Genomic DNA, 21,133 nt, shown 5'->3' on the forward strand with positions numbered 1-21,133 from the left:
TTCATCGATTTATTCGAGCGGGTGCCAGTAACATCTCCATTCATCCCGGTTGCGTGCTAGCGTAGCCCAATGGTATCTGTTCGTTCTAGGAACATGCAGAGCCTCAAACTGATCATTTAGGGTCTTGACGAAGAAGTCTGACCATCTTGTAGGTGGGCGTCCACGTGATCATTTGATGTCCCGTGGAATCCAATCAGTAATGGCTCTAGTCCAGCGGTTGTCTGTAAACCTCATTACATGTCCAGCCCATCTGATTTTTGAAGTCTTGGCAAATGAGACAGCGTCCCTGATTCTTGAGCGTTGACGAAGATCAGAACTCCGGATTCTATCTCTCATTTGAGTGAATCGTGATATTCCAAGCATAGGTCTTTCGATTCCTCTTTGAGAGACCCGAATAGCGTTCTTTTCCCGTTTTCATAGGGTCCAGGTCTCTGAGGCATATGTTAATGCAGGAAGAACAGTGGAATCAAAGAGATGTGCTCGTAGCTGGAGGTTCTTTGTCCTTTTAGTTATTTCTTCAATGATCCTGAAGGCATTCCAAGCCACTCTCTTCCTCCTGCGCAACTCAGGTGCCAGGTCATTCATCATGTTGATTTCTCGACCTAGGTATATATAACTGTTGCATTCGGAGATAGTGGGGCTGGAATGACCTGTTTTTGAGGTCATCTTTGATGGCTTCTCTGAACTGTTTTGCCAGTTCGGATGTTCGCTTGTGGTTGCCTGAGGCATGTGCCAAGCCACGTTGGCGAATAAGTTCAAGAGTGTTCGAAGAAAGGCGGTTTTTTGTGGTTATCTCTCTCTTGGCATTCCTTGCATAATCATGGAGGTGCTGAATCATTCGATCGTATTCCTCATCAATGTTGTCAATTACGGCATCTTCCCATGTTGCCACAACAGAGCCTAAGAGCTCCCAGTTGGTGGTTGTTCTGGGAGTCCTCTTCTTAAACTTTGCATTCTTTTCTCCTCGTTCTGTGAGGTAGAATTTTGCACGAAGAAGACAGTGGTCTGATCCCGTTTTGAATTTTGGGACAACAGCAACATCGGTTAGGCAAAACTGCCGATTGAATATGATGTGGTTTATTTCATTGTGGAACCGTCCATCGGGAGACTCCCAACGTTTAGATTCAGCCTTTTGGAACTGTGAGTTACCATGGAAGGTTTTGGTTGACATGATGAACTCAGACAGTCTGTCACCCTGTTTGTTCCATTCCAGGCCATGGGTCCCGATGTGGAGTTCATCGACTGATCTTCTTGGTCCTATCTTGGCATTAAAATCACCGACAATGATCTTGTAGAAGGTGTGATCTTCTTTATAGATCTTCTCCAGCTCCATGTAGAATTTCTCAGTTTCTCTTTCACCATAACTGGATGTTGGTGCATAGACAACAAAGATAGAAACTGCCGGTAGTGAGCCACATTTATTCAAGTGTAATCGTCCAATTCGGGTTGTTAAGCATTCGAATGAATCAATGCTCGTGACTAAGTTTGTGTTGACAAGGATACCGACACCACCGACGCCTCTTTTATCACATGTTCCAAGGAATAGTTCTTCTCCAGTGTCGAAAACAGCATGATGTGATTGATGTCTTCTTGTTTCGGTCAGACCAATGATGTCGTACTTGATCTTTCGCGCTTGTACCATAAGATCTTCAATGGATGCAGTAGATGCCAGCGCACGAGCATTAAAAGTACAGACAATCATTTTTGTTTTTCTGAGTTTTGGCAGCCTATTTCTGCCTTGGTATTTTATCAGCCTCTCCTTCCATATCCTTCTCGACTCTGCCTATTCAGGGTTAGGGAAATGAGATCCATTTATTACTGGATTTGGCATATCAATTTGGTCTATTTGGCATAGACCACGGATAGCTTGCCAGGCTCTGCCGTGCGGGTTGGATATTTAAGGTACCCTTACTGTTTTTGGCATATGGAATAGCCCATGGGTAGCTTGCCAGGTTTTGCCGTGTGGGAGGTGGGGGTGTGGTTCTCTTGGTAGCTTCCTGGGCTCTTGTGAAGGGTGGAGGAATCGTACCTGGGTTAACCATGTGCAAGGCAAATGCCCTATCTGCTGTGCTATATGTTTAAATTTCAAAACCTATAATAAACATGTCACTTCTGCACATATTTCATTGTCTAAAAACCAAGCGAAAGTGTCCCAAATGTATTGACTCAGGAGATGAGAACAAATTGTTCCTGGTTTGTTATTACCTTTTCTCAATTAGTCTACATCATCAAGGGATTGCAAATCTTTGGTTATCTGGATTTGTAGTAGATATTTGGTACTTTCTAGGGTTTACTTACCCAATATATCTTTAGAACAAATGAAAAACTATAAAATAAATTGTTTTCTTCTTTTAAGTGAATTCAAATTTTAGTGATCAATTAATAAATTCAAAATGCAATGCTTGAGTAGTGGTAAATTGTAGGTGCAGCAATTTGTTTTTGCTACATTTTTATATATATTTGCTATATCTTTTGCTATATTTTCTGAAAAATGCATGTCTTTAGTTTTATTTTTTAAAATTCAAGGACATGAAGAAAACTCTGTTGTACATTATTTAATTTTTAGTGTGTCTGAGAGTTCATTCTCTGAGAAAGATTGTTTGTTCCTGTCTTTTTTGCTTTGCTATTAAAACCATGATTTGAGGTTCCACTGAAGATATTAAGAAATACCAGCATTGGGGCTGGAGTGATAGTACAACGAGTAGGGCATTTGCCTTGTACATGGCCGACCCGGGTTCTATTCCCAGCATCCCATATGGTCCCCTGAGCACCGCCAGTAGTAATTCCTGAGTGCATGAGCCAGGAGTAAACGCTGTGCATCACCAGGTGTGACCCAAGAAAGCGAAAAAAAAAAAGAAAAGAAATACCAGCATTTATGTTTAATAATCAGTAAGTCTAAATTCATGAGACTATTACTTTTAAGACAAAAATAGTTTCTTTGGTGTTATGGTTGCCAGCAGTTTACTAAATCCTTTACTTCCAAAGGCTTCTAGACCACATTTATTGTGTCACAGATCTAGAGACAAGTTTGAAATCAGTGTGTTGACATGGTTGATTCCTGTGGAGGCCTTTCCATTGAGTTTCCCATGCCATTCTCCAGCTTCTGGTTTTTGCCAGCAGTCCTTGATATCAACAACTTATAGTTCTATTTCCCTGTTTTATTCACTTATGACTTTCTTCCTGTGCATCTGATCTAAATTTACAATTCTTAAAAGGATGCCAACTGTTGCTTATGGTTCATCCTAATCATCCTATCATAATTCTATTATAATTAATATATATATATCTTATTATATATACAAAAATTCTATTACCAAGTAAAGTCACTTTATGAATTTCAGGTATCAGGACTTGAACACATTATTTTGAAGGACACAAGTGAATTTTATTGTGATAGGAATAGCAATAGGCTGGAGCAATAACACAGCAGGTAAGGCATTTGCTTTGCATGTTGACTGACCCAGGTTCAATTCCTCTGCCCCTTTCAGACAGCCTGGCAAGCTACCTAGAGTATCCCTCCCACATGGCTGAGCCTGGCAAGCTCCTCATGGTGTATTCAATAAGACAAAAAAGTAACAACAAGTCTCAATAACGTCAAGGAGATGTTACTGGTGCCCGCTCAAGCAAATCGATGAACAATGGGATAACAGTGACAGTGCTACAATATAATGACTATTGATTATTTATTTGACATAGACCAGGCATTGAGGTAGGTATTTCATACATAGTGTCTTCTTTCACCAAAACAGTATTAGCATTTATGTCCAATAATCAGTAAGTCTAAATCCATCACACTATTAATTTTAAGACAAAAATTGTTTCTTTGGTGTCGATGTAGTTGTCAGCAGTTTACTAAATCCTTCACATCCAATGGTTGCTACAACACATGTATTGTGTCATAGATCTGGAGACTGGAAGTTTGAAATCAATGTGCTGACATGGTTGATTTCAGTTCTGTTCTTTCTATTTGCATGATCATCATCATCAGACCATTTTCATATGAGGAAAGTTGAGAATTAGACATTACTTGCTAATAAGATGCAAGAAAATAGATTGTTAGAGTTAAAACTGGAATGGAATCAGTAAGGTCCAGACTGAATGGTTCCATTCAATGTAATGGACAATTGATATCTGCTTCCAAGACTGTAGTTGTTTCCCAAACCAATAGTAATGTATGTCCTCCCTCCAATTTCAATCCAGCATGTGAGTTCTTTTTTTTTTATCTTTGTTTTCTTTCTTGAGCTTTCTTTATACAGATATACTTTCCCCATTTTTTTTATCTTAAACCTAGCAGAATAAATGCTTCTATTATCCACTCAGATAGCTGGAGTCAGGAAGAGTAGCTGAACCTTTCCATGGATCTGAGATCTTGTTCATGGCAAACTTTCAATGCCAGCTTCCTTCCTGGGAATCTTTAGCTAATATACTACATCATTGCAGAGCAAACTGCAAACTTTGTACTCTTACAATTTGTTCTTAGTGTTTGCACACTGCTTTGAGTCAGTATTTCTTCCACCTAAGGGAAAAATAAGAAGTTATGGGATGTGTGTGTGTGTGTGTGTGTGAAACAAACTTATTTTATTATATATTTACAGTTTTTTACAATATTACTATGGCTTATGTAATAAGGTTTTTTAACTTAGAAGAAATGGAAAATTGCAGCTAATTTTCCCTTTTGTAGGGAAAGTTCCACTTTCAAAGCCCCTGAGGTAATTAGTCTTAATAACTGTATATGTATATATCACTCCATGATTTGCTCCCTTCTTTCACAAGCATGACATAAAGCCATACAAATCCTCTGTTCCACTGGATTTTAAGAAAGCAAAATCTTACTACACTTGTTACTTCAAAGCATATATCTTATTTGATAGCACATCATGTTTGTTTCATGAGTGTATAACATAAATAATAGCCTTTATCCCTATTCAGGTTTTTGCCTTTAATTGTTCTTTAGTTTAGTATTTCTCAATCATTTTCTGACTATGCCACCTTTCTAACTACTTTCCTTCCTGCGTCACCCCTAGCCTACTAGCTGGTCCCTTAGTGTCATGCCATGGCTTCCCATTTATACAGTTTTCACCTGTGGCCAGTTGAGATATAATGAGGGCCCACAGGTGGCCATAAGGCTCATGCTGAGAAAAATTACTACAACTCACCTCTTGGTGACAGCGTTCAGTACCAAGGCATTATAAAAGTTTTGTGTTGCTGACTCACAAATTTTTATCTCTAGTTTGGACTTCACCTGATAGAAAAACTTGGTGAACCAAACATCACCCTTTATCTGTATTATAGATACCCAAACTGAAATGATTGATGTTATTTCAAAACAGACTCCACCTATGTTCTGACGCACCTTACTTATGGAAATTGCATCATTTCTTCAGCTCAAAAACCCTTTTAGTTGCCTGGAGTTCCTCTTTCCTCCCAGGACACATGAAACCCTTCCTCAATTCCCCTTGGGTCTCTTTTAGAGGTTAATGAGTTCACCACTTACTCTGTAGGAAACATATACAAATTCTATGTCTATAATGTGCAAAGTCTCCTGCCCCTGTGCCTGATTGTCTTCACCGGGGCCCCTTGGAAGGGGGTGGGTTGAGTTTCCCTCCCCGCCCCAAGCAGAGCCCCCGGCAGCCGTAGACCTTTGGAACCCAGCCATAGTCATGCTCAAGACCACTCTCCACACACCCGGAGAAGCTTCACGTATGAAGGAACCTGCAGAGGAACCCAGTGTGCAGTACCCATGGCTGAGATCTCCAAGCCTGCTCGGATCAGGACTGAGCCTTCTCCCCAGATCCCCCATCTTCCAGCAGCTAGACATTTACACCCACCAACTGACCCGGTTCCGTGTAATCCCATCAACGGCTAAGACCCAGAGATTATAAAACTAAGCTCCCAGACGCGCAGGGTCTCATTCACAGCCACGCGACCTCTTATTGTCTAGTTCTCGCTCTCGGAGAACCCAGCAGGCTACCGAGAGTATCCTGCCCGCACGGCAGAGTCTGGCAAACTCCCCATGGCGTATTTGATATGCCAAAACCATTAACAATGATGGGTTTCATTCCCCTGACGCTGAAAGAGCCCCCATTGTGGCACTTGCTAAAATATCAGGGATAGGACGAATGGAGATGTTACTGGTGCCTGCTTGAGGAAATTGATGAACAATGGCATGACAGTCATACAGTGATACAGTAATATAATTTTGCTATCATTTTTCTCTTATTTTCCAATTTTGCTATTTTTCTTGTCACATATGTGCCCCTTCCCATTGTCTTCCATTCACCATAATCAGGAATGCATCTTTATATGCAGTTTCTCCATGCTACTGTGAGCAATTATAAAAGTGATGTACATTTACTTGTGAATATATAAATCAAATGATTTGGGAGATCACTGTTACATTTCAAAAAACTGATTTGTATTCTATACCTATTTTTCTACTTTTTAATTATTTAAATATAGAAATAGTTAATAAAAATCTTTATATTTTTAAAAATTTTTTAAATAAAAATCTTTTTAATGTAGAATTAGTTGATAAAATGCCAGGCTGTTATTATTCAAATTTGTTTTAATGACTGCTTAATGAAGAATATGCCTGCACTAAATTTTTATTTCATCTAATTCTTATGGTTCTCTTTTGTTTGGGATTCTTTTTGTCTCTTTTAATCTATATCACAATTAACACCTTTACACGTTCTTTTTGTCAATTTCTGTATCCATTTAATTTGGGTTCTGTTTTATTCTAAGAAGAAGTGAGTGAGATGTTGTGGTTGAGAGAAATTCCTAAATCAAGAGTGCATTTTATTTTGAAAAGATGTTGCCAGGTTTCTTTGGAAAATTGTTGTATTAAGCAGCATTTTTACAAGTGGCATCTGTGAATATGTTCCTCCCCTCCTTGCCAGCAATCAGTGTTATTGTACCCAAAAGTTGCCCTTGGCAATGAATAAATGGAATATAAATGTAATACTTTGCTGCTCCCTGTATAGCAGTAAAATTGAGCTTACTTTTATTTTTTGTCCATTTGAATTTTCTCTTCTTCCTTTACATATACGTGTGTGTGTGTGTGTGTGTGTGTGTGTGTGTGTGTGTGTGTATACCTCAATCTAGAATTTACTACTAACTTTTTAATAAAAGTACTGCACGCTAACCAATTGCACCACTGGAGCTTTACTTTACTTACTTTACTTTTTTAATAAAAGAGCTCACTTTGCATGTTTTAGATACTTTTTCATTATTTTTATTGATATTGCTATTATTCCTGACTACTGTTACTCATCTCATTTTATTGATTTTTTGGTATATTTCATCATACATATATTCATATATACATATTATATTTATGATTAGCAACTGCACCACTTTTTAAAAAAATCTTGGTATGCCATATATATAAATATATATGACTCCTTGGTTTTAATTTAATTAGCAATGTATCGATAAAGGTAAAGGCCCTCCCGTTGATCGTCGATTTGCTCGAGCGGGCCCAGTAACGTCTCCATTGGAGACTTTGTTGTTACTGTGTCTGGCATATCGAATACTCTCGGTAGCTTGCCGGGCTCTCCGAGAGGGGCGGAGGAATCGAACTCGGGTCAGCCATGTTGGCCGCTTGTAAGGCGAACGCCCTACCCGCTGTGCTATCGCTCCAGCAATGTATCATTTACATTATTTTTTCACTTATTGTGGTATAGATTCCCATGCTTATTTTCCTTGATAAGAATAACCACTTCCCTTAGGATGATTTATTATATACTTATCTTCCGTGTTCTTGAAATACAATCTTCACCACATCTTGTATGTGTACTGGTACTTTACCAAAGAAAGTAACTCACTAGAGGCTTGGTGTAAGTCATGGGGAGAAAGAAGTAAAAGGCCCCAATCAAAGTTTACACATACACAACACACAGATACACATACACTCACATCAACTTTCTTTCTTAAGCCATAAATACCAATTTAGGCAGGGGTAAAAATTCATACAATATAATATGAAAAATATTTTAATCAATTTTTTGAACTATGAGTTATTTTATTTCTTAGTTAATTATTTTATTATTTCAAGTTATTTAGTCTGTATGTCAAACATGCTTTCTTTGTCATATTTGTAGTGACGCTGACATATTTACCCATTGTACAGAGGGGCAATCAAACACCCAGAGTCCAGAAGAGTTTTGCTGAGAGAAAAGTAATATTTCCTTTCTACTTAGTGCTATTTCCAGTGTTCTTGACTTATTTTTCAGTCCAAAGTATCTTCTCCAGTTCTTTTCAGGGAAACTATCAGATTCCAAAGCAAATATGTTTTCTAGTGTCCTGCTCAGATTAAGATGCAGTCAGTGAACAGATTCTTTCAAAGTTTCCCTTCAGTACACTAGAATTTATTCCATGGATCTGTGTTGATTTATTGATGTACCTTCTCCTGGAAACATTATAAGGAGTGGGAGGAGAAATATCACCCTCTTCCTCTCTATAGTTTGGAAACTCAGATCAGGACCTGGCACATTGATTATTGAATAGCATATGAGGATGAGACATGGGCTGTCTCTTCATGGAAATCTAAGACAAAGTCTGATTCAAGGTCCCAGAGGAAGTGAATATGCACTTGGAGAAATCGTCACGAACCTCATTCCCAATCCTCTGATCTTCCCATGGAATCATCTTGTTTGTTGGTGAATGAGAAAAATGAATACTGCTACTTTTCATAGTTCGGTGATCATATGCCGAATCTCATAAGAAATGAATTATAAGGATTATATGTTATTTAGTGTTCATGACACCTGAGATGGAGTTTATACTATGTTTGTCATATTATGAGAATCTCAAGCATGGAAAAATATGAATTAATTAGCCAACATCACACTACAAATGGAAGAACTAAGGCTTAAATTAATGTTCTATTGCTCTACTCTGGTAACAGTCTGCAAAAGAGATGATCAAACAATCCCTCCCTAACATTTCAGAAATGTCTTGAAAACCACCTGTGGTTTTGTGTCATTTTGACACCAGCAAGCAGGACAGTAAACTGCAACTGACTTTGTTGAGTCAGGAGTCATGGATTTTCCTGCTCCCACAGGTCACCTGGGCTTACTGTTCATCTAGTTTCTTCATGTGTAAAACAGTCAGTGACAAGCCTGCAGTTGAATTTGGAAGTGATCGTGGTTTTCTGAACTCATACCTTTCTTTAGACCCATGAATTCCATCATCACAGTCTGAGAAAATCTCATGATCTACAATCCAGAGGTCTATGCTTTGAATGTGTGTGTTGAGTGGTCCTGTGACTCAATCTTGGTCACTGTCATCATTCTTGGTAGCAACTTGGTTCAACAACTAACTTCTCTCAGAAACCCTTTGATTGCTCTGGAGAACACTGGTGATATTTCAATATTCTCTGTCCTATGGTCTTGACGGAGTCTGAATCATTCTACTATTCCTTATTCCTTTTCCCTTCTAGGATTCTTTACTGAGGGAGAGGGAGTCCTGATGACTGTGAATAAAGAAAAACTTATCATTTGGAAGAGAAATGGTGTGCCAGTGGCCCAGAAGTCAGAACTCACTCAATCAGGAATCTCTGATGCTCTGAGAGAGAGTGTGACAGATTATGAATGAAATAAGGAGTCATCTTCCCCTAATGTAAAAATTGATATTTGTGGGCTAAACTTTAGCCACTAAAGCATGCCTACAGGAAAAAAACTTGTTTATAGGCACCAAGTTCCCTAAATATATTCACTTAGCTGTGTGTATAGGGTGATAAGATGGGAGTTAATGAGAAAGACCCACTTTAGGAGAGTTTAAACACAGATGGGAAGCTTTAGTGCTCCCACAGGTACGGTTTGACTGGGGCTACTCTGGCCGTTACCTGACAAGGGACCATGGCCTTGGCCTCAAGTAAACACGACCGCATGAATGCATACACCCAAGTCCACTCAATTATTTCTACTCCTGAGAGACGACTCTAGGATAAAGTAGAAAAAGTGTAATGTAGCACTGTAGCACTGTCCTCCAGTTGTTCATCTATTTGCTCGAGCGGGTACCAGTAATGTCTCACAACAAATTGTGAGACTCATTGTTACTGTTTTTGGCATATCGAATACGTCACGGGGAGCTTGCCAGGCTCTGCTGTGTGGGCGAGATACTCTCGGTAGCTTGCTGGGCTCTCTGAGAGGGGTGGAGGAATCAAAGCTGGGTTGGCTGCGTGCAAGGCAAACACCCTACCCACCGTGCTATCACTCCAGCCCCAAAGTATAATGTAAGGCATGAATTTCAACATTTGAAGGAAAAGTTCTAAAAGTCTCTTCCCGTACAATCTACTAAATAAAGATCTCTTCAATATATTTTCTTTTAAAACAGTAAGATGGTTATCTTTGATGAATGCTGTTTAACATCTAGATTTTCATTGCAAAGAGGATCATCAAGGTCATCTAACCCCAAAATCTATATTTTGGATGATCAAAAGAATAAACCAAGGCTTGTCTAATGTATAATCCCAGGTTTCCAGATTGCTTAAGCAGCACCCTCCCCCACCCATACTGGAGCATAAATATAAATTTGGCATTCCTTTTCCTCATATGGTTCTTCCATCTTATTTTTTCTCCTTTTAGATCTTAATGTTTATCCCCATCACTATATCCAGAAAGTATTTTCTCAGGTCCATAGAAGTCTTTAAAAAAAAAAGAAGAATGCATCATTTCAGTGTACATATCCCAGAGAAATAAGGATACATAAAAGACAAAATAATTATGCACAAATATTTTTATATGCTCCACTATTGATGCTTTCATACTAGGTAAAACTCATCTGAAGTTCCAATGAATCACATATAAGATTGTGATTTTTTTAAAAAATAAAATGGAATTGTATATAGCAATAAACCTATAACTGCTAGAAAGCAGTATAACTCAGGTGAATTTCAAAGACATTATATTAAATAAGAGAAGCCAGACACAGATGATAGTATATTCTATTATGCAGTTTATATTCAGCTTAAGAATAACGAAATGAATCTATGTGATAAAAGTCATAAAGATTATAGAACTAAAAGAGGGAGTTAATGGGTAGGAAAGATAGGGTATAATGTAAGGTTTTCAGAACACTACAGTTTATCTTGTTCTACATGGTGGTTATACAGGAAAATGCGTTCTCAAAAATACATTGACTGTGCACTTTACCATATATAAATTATACCTATACTTAAAAACGTCTTTCAATACTGGGATCAGTGGTGGTGTAGAATGGGCACAGGTGGAGGGATGGGTACTTGATCATTGTATAACTGAAACCCAAGCACAAAAATTTGTAAGTCTACAACTGTACCTCATGGTGTTTCACTAATAAAAATCTAAAAAAAAAAGGTAAAAAAAAATAAAAACGTCTTTCAAAAGAGCAGTACAAAGCTGGAATTATATTAATGTTGGAATTATATTAATTTAACTATTAAAATGAACTCAAAATTCAGAGTAGTAGAATTATTACTGAGTATCAAATTTAATTTTGAGGTAACAATAAATGAAACAAATCCTAATAATCTGTTTCTCTGTTTTAAAAAGTAGAAATAAAAATTATCAGGAGGGAAAAAATTTAGAAGTAATATGTTCTTCCTAAAATAAACTTATCTTCTGGCCTTTTAAAATAAAAGGCATTGAACAAAATAATAAATAAAAAATCTCTGACAAGAACTCAGTTTTGTTGACATATATTAATAAGCCCTTTTTGTTCTACCACTCATTCATAAAGCTGACATTTATAGTAAAATATAATAAAGATATTTTCTTAGAGAAGAAGTGAAGGAGGTCCAGGTGAACACCTCAACACTCAGAGATTTTACACTAGCACAAGTCAATTGGGATCTACAGACATCAACCCACGGATCTTGCTATTCAATACACATTCAGCAGCTAAGGGATGGGGCCCAGAGCCTATGTTTCTTTCAAATTCCCAGGTTATGCTGTTGCTATTAGTACAGAGATAATACTCTCAGTAATGAGCACTTAGGTCATTCTTAGGGAATACTTATTACTTGAACGATTTGTATTGGCTTATCTGTGAAAAATGAGATTTGTGGGCTCCCTTTCTAAAGGAGATATGACTCAAGTGCTTGTTATATTGATTTATTTATTTGGGGGCGTTGATCACATTGCTCAGGATTTACTCATAGTGATCCTAGCAGTGCTCAGGAGTCATTCCCTATGCTGTGCCGGGAACCAGCTAGGCCCAGCTGCCATGCGAGGCAAGTGTTGTAACACCCCCTACCTCCATCCCAACCCCCACACACCCCTGTACTGTATCTAACTCAAAGATGCAACTTTAAGACAGTATCTCTGAAAAGATACAGTGGGTGCTAAAAATGTGAAGCCACTGGCTTAGAAAAAAATGTATGTGGGGTATGCCCATATTTGGAAGAGTTTGGAAGGAAGTGTGGTTGTTGCCACTGGTTTTATGCATCAGGGGCAATGAAGTGACATGTGGCCATGGTGATGCTACTCAAAGCTGGGCCTAGCTGCACACCAGGCCTGACTTTGGGCTGAGTGTGATTCAGCACACGTAGCTTCTGTTATACAACCATGCGGGCATGCTGGTGTGAGGGCGAGTAGGAGGTGTTGGGGATGCTATCAGTCCCTTGGCCCTCTCTTGTCTTTGTTTGCTCTGCTATATAACAGTCTGACTCAAACATGTAGTTGTAGCTGGTCTAAAGGCATATCGCACATACATGCAGCTCCTTGCTTCTTTTTGGGCTGATTGAGTCAGATATCTGATGCCTGGCACAAAGCTAGTGTAGGAAAGATCCATTTCAATGCCTTAAGTTTATCATTCACTTATTGGCTATAAAATTAACCTGCAGTTCATTCAATTCCAATGATGATATTGTCTAGGTAGGTATTATGATGAGAACATTGAGTTACTGTAGTTGGGAACCTACTAGGACCTAGACATTATACTAAATTCCTTGAGAGACCCAGTCTCAAAGAATCGCCCTGGGGATTCAGTGCTGCTATATTCTCTTGGCTTTCCAGTTAAAACAATGAAGTCCAAGAGAAGCTTTTCTGGAGTCTTACTCAAGATCCAGCCCAGTCACCAAATGTAGGGCCTCTCAAATAATATCACACAGGAAACAGCAAGGCTGTAGGCAACATGGAATTGTTTTCATTAATATTATTATTTGCTTCAACTATACCAATTTGACCAGTTGGTGCTAATTATGTTCCTCTCATTTTTATGACTATTATTCCATCCTTCAAATGTGTTCACTTTGAGGAATATAAATGAAGAGACTTACGAATTCTAATATTTGAATTAGAGTTTACAGGTCACAGTTTGTGTTCAAAATGTTTTGATTTGATTCCTCAAACCACATTTATCCACCTTGTATGAATGAAGAAACCAGGGGTCAGGCAAATGTAATTAACCACTCTGGAATTCAGATGCTAAACTCTTCCAGCATTTTTGTTCTTGTCCCACCCTTCTCAGTTGTCAGGAATTACTTCTGCTTCTATGCTCAGGAGAGCACTCTTGGATGTTCTTGGGTGTGTGAGAGATCATCGTGGGTCCAGGATGCAAGCTGTGTTGGGTTCATGCAGAGCTCTCACCCTCTCCACTATACGACTTTTCTGGCATTTACACTCCTTGAGCATTACAAGTTTACCAGTGACCAAGGCAAGAGACAGTAGAAAAAAAATAGCACGGTGGGAGAGAGAAAAAACTGTCCCTCAGGACACAGAAGAACTGCACTCATTTGTGGAGTATATAGTAACAGAATGGGAGACTAATCCCCAAGGATAGTGGAGATAAGGACCAGGAGGATTGTTCCACAGCTTGGAAGCTGAGCTCACATGCTGGGGGAAAAGGCAGGTCAGATAGAGAAGGGACCACCAAGTAAAGGATGCTGAGAGGGCCCGCTTGAGATGCGAGGTGTGTGCTGAAGGTAGACTATAGACCAAACATGATAGCCACTTAATATCTGTATAGAAAACCACAACATCCAAAAGGAAAGAGAAAGAGTATAAAAGAAAATACGACTGCCACAGAGGCAGGGGTTGGGGGTAGTGGCACGGAGATGGGGAGGGTGTGATGGGAGGGATACTGGGAACATTGGTGGTAGAGAGCGGGCACTGGTGGAGGGATGGGTACTCGATCATTGTATGACTGACACGTAAGCACGAAAGTTTGTAAGACTGTAACTGCACCTCACGGGGATTCATTAAAATCAAACAAACAAACAGACAAACAAACAAACAAAACACTGTCCCTCAGGGATCAGAAACATCACATCCTTATTCTGATCCTGTCTGTAGCGGGAAGCAAATTATGAGGATTTGGTTTGTTCTGGGTCCATGAATTTTCGATCCTTTTGGGTTAATGCTTGGCAAAGCTCGGGATATTGGCGATTAAACCCAATCCTCCAACGTGCAAATCATGAGTTCCAATCCTTTGTGTCATTTCACCATTCCTAATTTTTATAGTCTTAAATTTATGCCAAAGCCAGAAAAAAATCTCCCGAAAGGTTTAGAATGAATCAGTTATTTTCAAATAACTTTGCCTCATTTTTAACAAATTCAAATATTTTCCTTACAATAAATCTTATAGTGGACGACTCTATTAAGAAAATCTTTTCCAATCTGGGTTATTGCAAATAGCACTGCAATGGATATAGTTGTGATCATATAGATATATTTTTAATTTGTGGTTTTGATTTCTTTGGATAGAGACCTGGGAGTGGAATTGCTGGGTCACTTGGCACTTCTATTTTTAATTTAAAACATCTCCACACTTATTGAACTATTTACATTCCCACCAAGAGCGCACAAAGATTCCTCCTCATCCCTACTTGTTGTTTCTGGCTTTCTTGATTTAGGCCATTCTCACTTTTTTGATAAGTGCTAATGAACCTTTATGTGCATGTTGGCCATCTGCATGTCTACTTTGGAAGAGGTGTGAAAGTGTGCCCCTAAAATATATTCAAACTTGTAAGCCAATGCTATCTCTATAAAAAAACAAAGTAATGAAAGCAAGTCCTACAGCAGACAGCTGCCATTTGGAACCCTGGAACTCACCCCTTCACCCCACAGGAGAGAAGGAATTGTGTCAGATTTGCCAACTGAGTTGCTATCAACTGACTGATAGTTAATGCTCGCGATGGGCCTGATGAATAATTTCTCCTCTGTGGAAGTGTGTGGGTGCCCTCTCTACTCAGGTCTGGTAGAGAGAATCATGGATTAACTGTTATCAAACTTTCCTATGAGTCTAAGAGGGCAAATTTCTGAGGAACTAGAGCTCTGAATGATAATTCCAATTAAAAGAAGATACTTCTGATGGCCCCTTCATAGACAGGACCCCCCAGTGTTTTATGCTTATCCACAAGTATAGAATTCTCTGTGTGGGTTTCAACATATCATGGCTGTTATATGCTGAAGTGGACTCCTTATTTTTTGCAGTAAATAGTTTGATTTAGACAAGCATTGAAGGATACAGAGAGAGGGGGAGATAAGCATATACAAGGGAGAACATGGGCTTCTCCAGAGGGGAAAAACGCCGAGTTGACATCTCAGATTGAGATGCAGGTGGCAACCAAGAGGGAGAAAGTACCACTGGGTGCTTTGTTGTCTTCCTTCTCAATAAAATTCCAGGTGGATAACTGTAGGATAACATTGGTTTGTCCTTTCTCCCTTGCCACAGGGAGCTTAGGTTTATCGGGTTACACCCATCACAGTGCTCCCCAGTCACTCCCATTCTTCTGTGTTTATCTGTAAACTCTTCTCTGTGCTCTCCTCCCCAACCAGCTAATCACCTTTTCCGCCAATCAGATTCTGTTAGCTTGTAAGGTCAGATCCTTCTAAGGACATTGGACTTGTATTGTAAGTTAAATATTGCTTTTCCCCATTTTTTGCATAGTTTACTTTAAAACAATGTCCTTTTTTGTATGGACACAGGAAGACAGTTAATACTATGCTTTTGTAACTTGGGAGTTAATTGACTCCGAATAATATTCACTCCTAGACATCTGCTTTCTCGATTTAAGCCTCAGTTGCCTTTAGTTTCCTAGCATCCCAACAACAGGGTCTCCATGAGGGACTGAATGGACCCAGGGCAAGCTGTGAGCTACCCTGGCATAGAAATGGTCCAGGTCAAAGCACCACAATACTACCCTCGCCATCAGTCTCCCTGAGGGGGGGAAGCAGAGACCACCAAATGCAAGCAGCAGGAGAGATAGAGTGCCTCGGCCCTTTAGTAAATACACAGATAACAAAAATATTTTTTAAAAAGCAATTTACTTAGTGATTTCCTTTTTATATTTAATTTTTCCTTCCTGTGAATTTTGCAAAAATTCTCCCAACTTTCTCAAAAGTTCCTGGATTGTATATGAATCTAGTTTTAGACATGGATAATGCCTCCATTTATCCATAATAGAGCAAAATCTTTATTCTTTCTTTTCTTTTAAGTTTTAAGCATAAAAAGTCTTTTATTTTAGAAGTTTCCAAAACAGAAGCATTAGAAAGGCTTCTTCATATAGTAAATATTTCAAAACAAATTCACACAAGTTATTTTGTACTTGCTTCAGCGTATTGTCAAAATTTTGCTTTGTTTTTTTTAGACAGAAAGGAAAATAGTACCAAACTTTGTTGTTTTTTTATTTTATGTAGGAGTACTGCTATTTATTCAGCCACTGATGAGCTGATTGAATTGGGCATGAACTCCAGTGTACCAAACTTTGTTAAGGATATTTCTCATAATTAATCTTCTTTTATGCTTTTTTATGTCTTCAGTTATTTCACCAGGCAAATTGGTAAATAACACTCATATTTATTGAAATAATTATGTGTTTATAAATATATACAGTGCTGTACAAAATAAACTATATGTCTTCATATTTATTGGATGGTTATGCAAGTATTTATTCAGATTGACCGGCTTTATTTAACCATATAGTTATAACAATTTCTAAAGATGAGAACTAGTGCTCCTTTATTTTATAGATGAGAAATTTAAGCCTAAATGTGGAATAGACTCTGAAGCTTATGATGTATAATGTCTGTTCTATGGCAAAATCTCATTTTCAGATTAACATATACAGGTTATTTTTTTTAATTGCAACACATCATATAAGAACTAGGGACTTACATATAAGGCAGCAGTACTTAATCTTACATTGAATTACCTGTGCACAATACTTTCTTAGGTCAATAAACTAAATGAGGATTTGTGAATGAAGGTCCCATTTAGGACATTTTAGAAGCTCCCCAGATAATTATCAAGACCAAAGACATAAACTACAGGTCTGTTGGTTTATTTAGTCTATTAATACCAAATTCTATGATGGATGCACGTACGCTAGCATCAGATGCATCCCTCGAGGACCTGATGGTACAAGCGCGAATGATCAAGTACGACATCATTGGTCTGACCGAGACAAGAAGGCATGAATCTCACCGTGTCGTTTTTGACACTGGAGAAGAATTGTTCCTCAGAACATGCGATAAAAGAGGTGGTGGAGGCGTCGGTGTCCTTGTCAACACAAACTTGGCCAAGATCATTGATTCAATTGAATGCCTAACAACCGGAATCGGACGTTTACATTTGAATAGATGTGGCTCACTGCCTGCAGTTTCTATCTTCATTGTCTACGCACCAACATCTCATTATGATGAAAGAGAAATCGAGAAGTTCTACATGGAGCTAGAGAAGCTCTATAAAGAAGACCACATCTTCTACAAGATCATTGTGGGTGATTTTAATGCCAAGATAGGACCGAGAAGATCAGCTGAAGAACTTCACATCGGGACCCATGGCCTAGAATGGAACAAACAGGGTGAGAGACTGTCTGAGTTCATCATGGCGAACAAGACCATTAATAGTAACTCACAGTTCTAGAAGGCAGAATCTAAACGATGGACATAGGAGTCTCCCGGTGGACGATTCCACAACGAAATAGACCACATCATATTCAATCGACGGTTTTGCCTGTCTCATGTCGCTGTTGTCCCAAAATTTCGAACGGGATTGGACCACCATCTCCTTCATGCAAAATTCTACTTCACAAAGTGGGGAGAAAGGGCTGCAAAGTTCAAAAAGAGAACTCCCAGAATTACCACCAACTGGGAACTCTTTGGTACTATTGGGCAACATGGGAAGATGCCATTGTTGACAACATTGACGAGGAATACAATCGACTGCTTCAGCACCTCCATGAATGTGCGAGGAATGCCAAGAGAGAGATAGCCACAAAAAATCGCCTATCTTCGAAAACTCTTAAGCTAATTCGCCAGCGTGGTTTGGCGCATGCCTCAGGCAACCGCAAGCTAACGTCCGAGCTCGCAAAGCAGTGCAGAGATGCGATCAAGGAAGACCTCAAAGAGAGAAGAGCAGAAGTACTGGTAGATGCGGCAGAAGCTGGGAAAAGTATTCGTAATGCCCGCCTGTCCCTCGCCAACTACAAGACCAAGATGACTGCCCTCCGACGTACTGATGGATCCATCACATCCTCCAGAACGGCAATGGAGAAGATAATCCATGACTTCTACTCAAATCTCTTTGATAGCCATGCCACTTGCCGACATACCAAATTCCACAGGATGCATATGTCGTTCCCAACGTTCTCCCTTCCGAAATCCGACACGCCATTTCGTCGGTAAAGAAACAAACAGCACCCGGCCCAGACAAGGTCAGACCTGAACACCTGAAGAACCTGCCATCAGTACTCATCAATACACTGGCTCTGCTCTTCACTCGCTACCTGTCTGAATGCAAGGTTCCTTCCCAATGGAAAACCAGCAGGATCGTACTACTGTTCAAGAAGGGAGACATCCATGACATTGGCAACTATTGCCCGATCTGCCTATTGTCTGTCATCTACAAGTTGTTCACTCGAGTCTTCCTAAATAGGATTGGCAGAACACTAGATGAAGGACAACCATGCAAGCAAGCCGGGTTCCGCAAAGGATTCAGCACCATCGACCATATCCACATGATAACCAAGCTCATTGAGGTTTCTCGGGAGTTCAAGATGCCGCTCTGTTTAACGTTCATTGATTTAAAGAAGGCCTTTGATTCTGTTGAGACGGAAGCGGTCATTGAAGCCCTAGCCAATCAGGGCATTCAAGCCCAATACATCAGGATCCTCCATGAGCTGTATTGCGGATTCACTACCAGGATCTCACCATTCAACAAAGAAGTGATCGTTGATGTCAAGAGAGGGGTGCGGCAGGGTGATACCATTTCACCGAAACTCTTCAGTGCCACCCTCGAGAACATCATGCGACGACTGGAATGGGAAGGAATGGGAGTGAAGATAGATGGTCGGCAACTACACCACCTCCGCTTTGCTGATGACATTGTTTTAATAACACCAAACATCAGCCAAGCGGCACAAATGCTGGCTGACTTTGACCGTTAGTGTGGAAAGGTGGGACTACAGCTGAATCTTACGAAGACAATGTTTATGAGAAACACCCTCGTTCCTGACACCCCATCGCTCTCAACGGAATGACCATCTCCGAATGCAAAAGCTATGTGTACCTAGGTCGAGAGGTCAACATGACAAATGACCTGGCACCCGAGCTGCACAGGAGGAAGAGAGCGGCTTGGAACGCCTTCAAGAACGTCGAAGAAATAGCTAAGAGGACGAAGAACCTCCGGCTCTGGGCACATCTCTTTGATTCCACTGTTCTTCCTGCATTAACATATGCCTCAGAGACCTGGGCCCTAGGCAAACAAGATGAGAACGCTATTCAGGTCTCCCAAAGAAGAATAGAAAGAGCTATGCTTGGAATATCACGTTTCACTCAAATGAGAGAGAGAATCTGGAGTTCTGACATCCCTGGACAATCAAGAGTCAGGGACGCTGTCTCATTTGCCAAGGTGTCGAAAATCAGATGGGCTGGTCACGTAATGAGATTTAAAGACGACCGATGGACTAGAGCTGTTACCGATTGGATTCCACGGGATGTCAAAAGACCGCATGGCCTCCCACCTACCAGATGGTCAGACTTCTTCATCAAGATCATGAACGATCTGTTTGAGGCTCTTCATGTTCCTGGAGTGAACAGAAGCCATTGGGCTACAGGGACAAATGGAGACGTTACTGGCTCCCGCTCAAGCAAATCGAGGACTAATGGGAAGTTAAGTGATAAGTGATATGTTTGGAAAAAGTCCTCTTATCCAGAGGAGATTTAAGCCCATTGAGATAAAAGGATTTATTTATCTCAGAGTTCATCTGGGGTAGATAGGGACATGAAGAATTCTACTTTGGTTTTGACCTTTGTTGTAGAAACAGTGGAAAAACAATATTGTCTGGCCATTATCTACCATTTTTATTGAGGTGGGCTGGAGCGATAGCATAGAGGGGAAGGCATTTGCCTTGCATGTGGCCACACCAGGTTCGATTCCTCAGTCCCTCTCAGAGAGCCTGGCAAGCTACCAAGAGTATCATCCTGCAAGGCAGAGCCTGACAAGCTCCTCATGACATATTCTATGTGCCAAAAACAGTAACAACAAGTCTCACTATGGAGACGCTACTGGTGTCTGCTTGAGCAAATCTATGAACAACAGGAGGACAGTGCTTTAGTGCTTTTACTGAGGTACTGTGATTTAAATACTGTTAATTACATTTTCATGTATAAATCTTTTGATCACATACCATTTATTCCGTTTGAGAGACTCACTTTCTCAGTCCACTATAACCCCTAAATATTTGCTGTCTGGGTAATTTATTTTGAATCCTGCCACATGGGCAGGTCACACCTAGTGTTCTGTTCTCATGGCTATAGTAATTCAGGTAACTCCCATGCTACAGGATTCTGTCAGGCAATGCCCCACCATTGATGATTAGTTTATTTTTGGTTAGGGATGTGGTGTAACCAAATTTTTGGTTTAAATTCTAATTCTTTAAGAGGATCATAGAATAGAATTTATCTGCTACTTTTTTTTAGCAAAAAGACTATTTTTGTACATTATCAGGTTGCAAAATAAATCTGTAAGTCATGACCAGTGGTCAAAAACAAAGAAATAATGGGAACTATGGGAGTTCACTATAAATAACTATAGCTGATTATAATTTAAATGCCTGTGCATGTGTGTACTGAGCCTTAATGGGAATGTAACTTTCATAAAATAATGAGATAAGAAATGTGAGAACCATTGTTCTCGATGCTGTGAC

Source organism: Sorex fumeus, unplaced genomic scaffold (assembly GCF_029834395.1).
Source record: "Sorex fumeus unplaced genomic scaffold, SorFum_2.1 ptg000157l, whole genome shotgun sequence".
NCBI lineage: Eukaryota > Metazoa > Chordata > Mammalia > Eulipotyphla > Soricidae > Sorex > Sorex fumeus.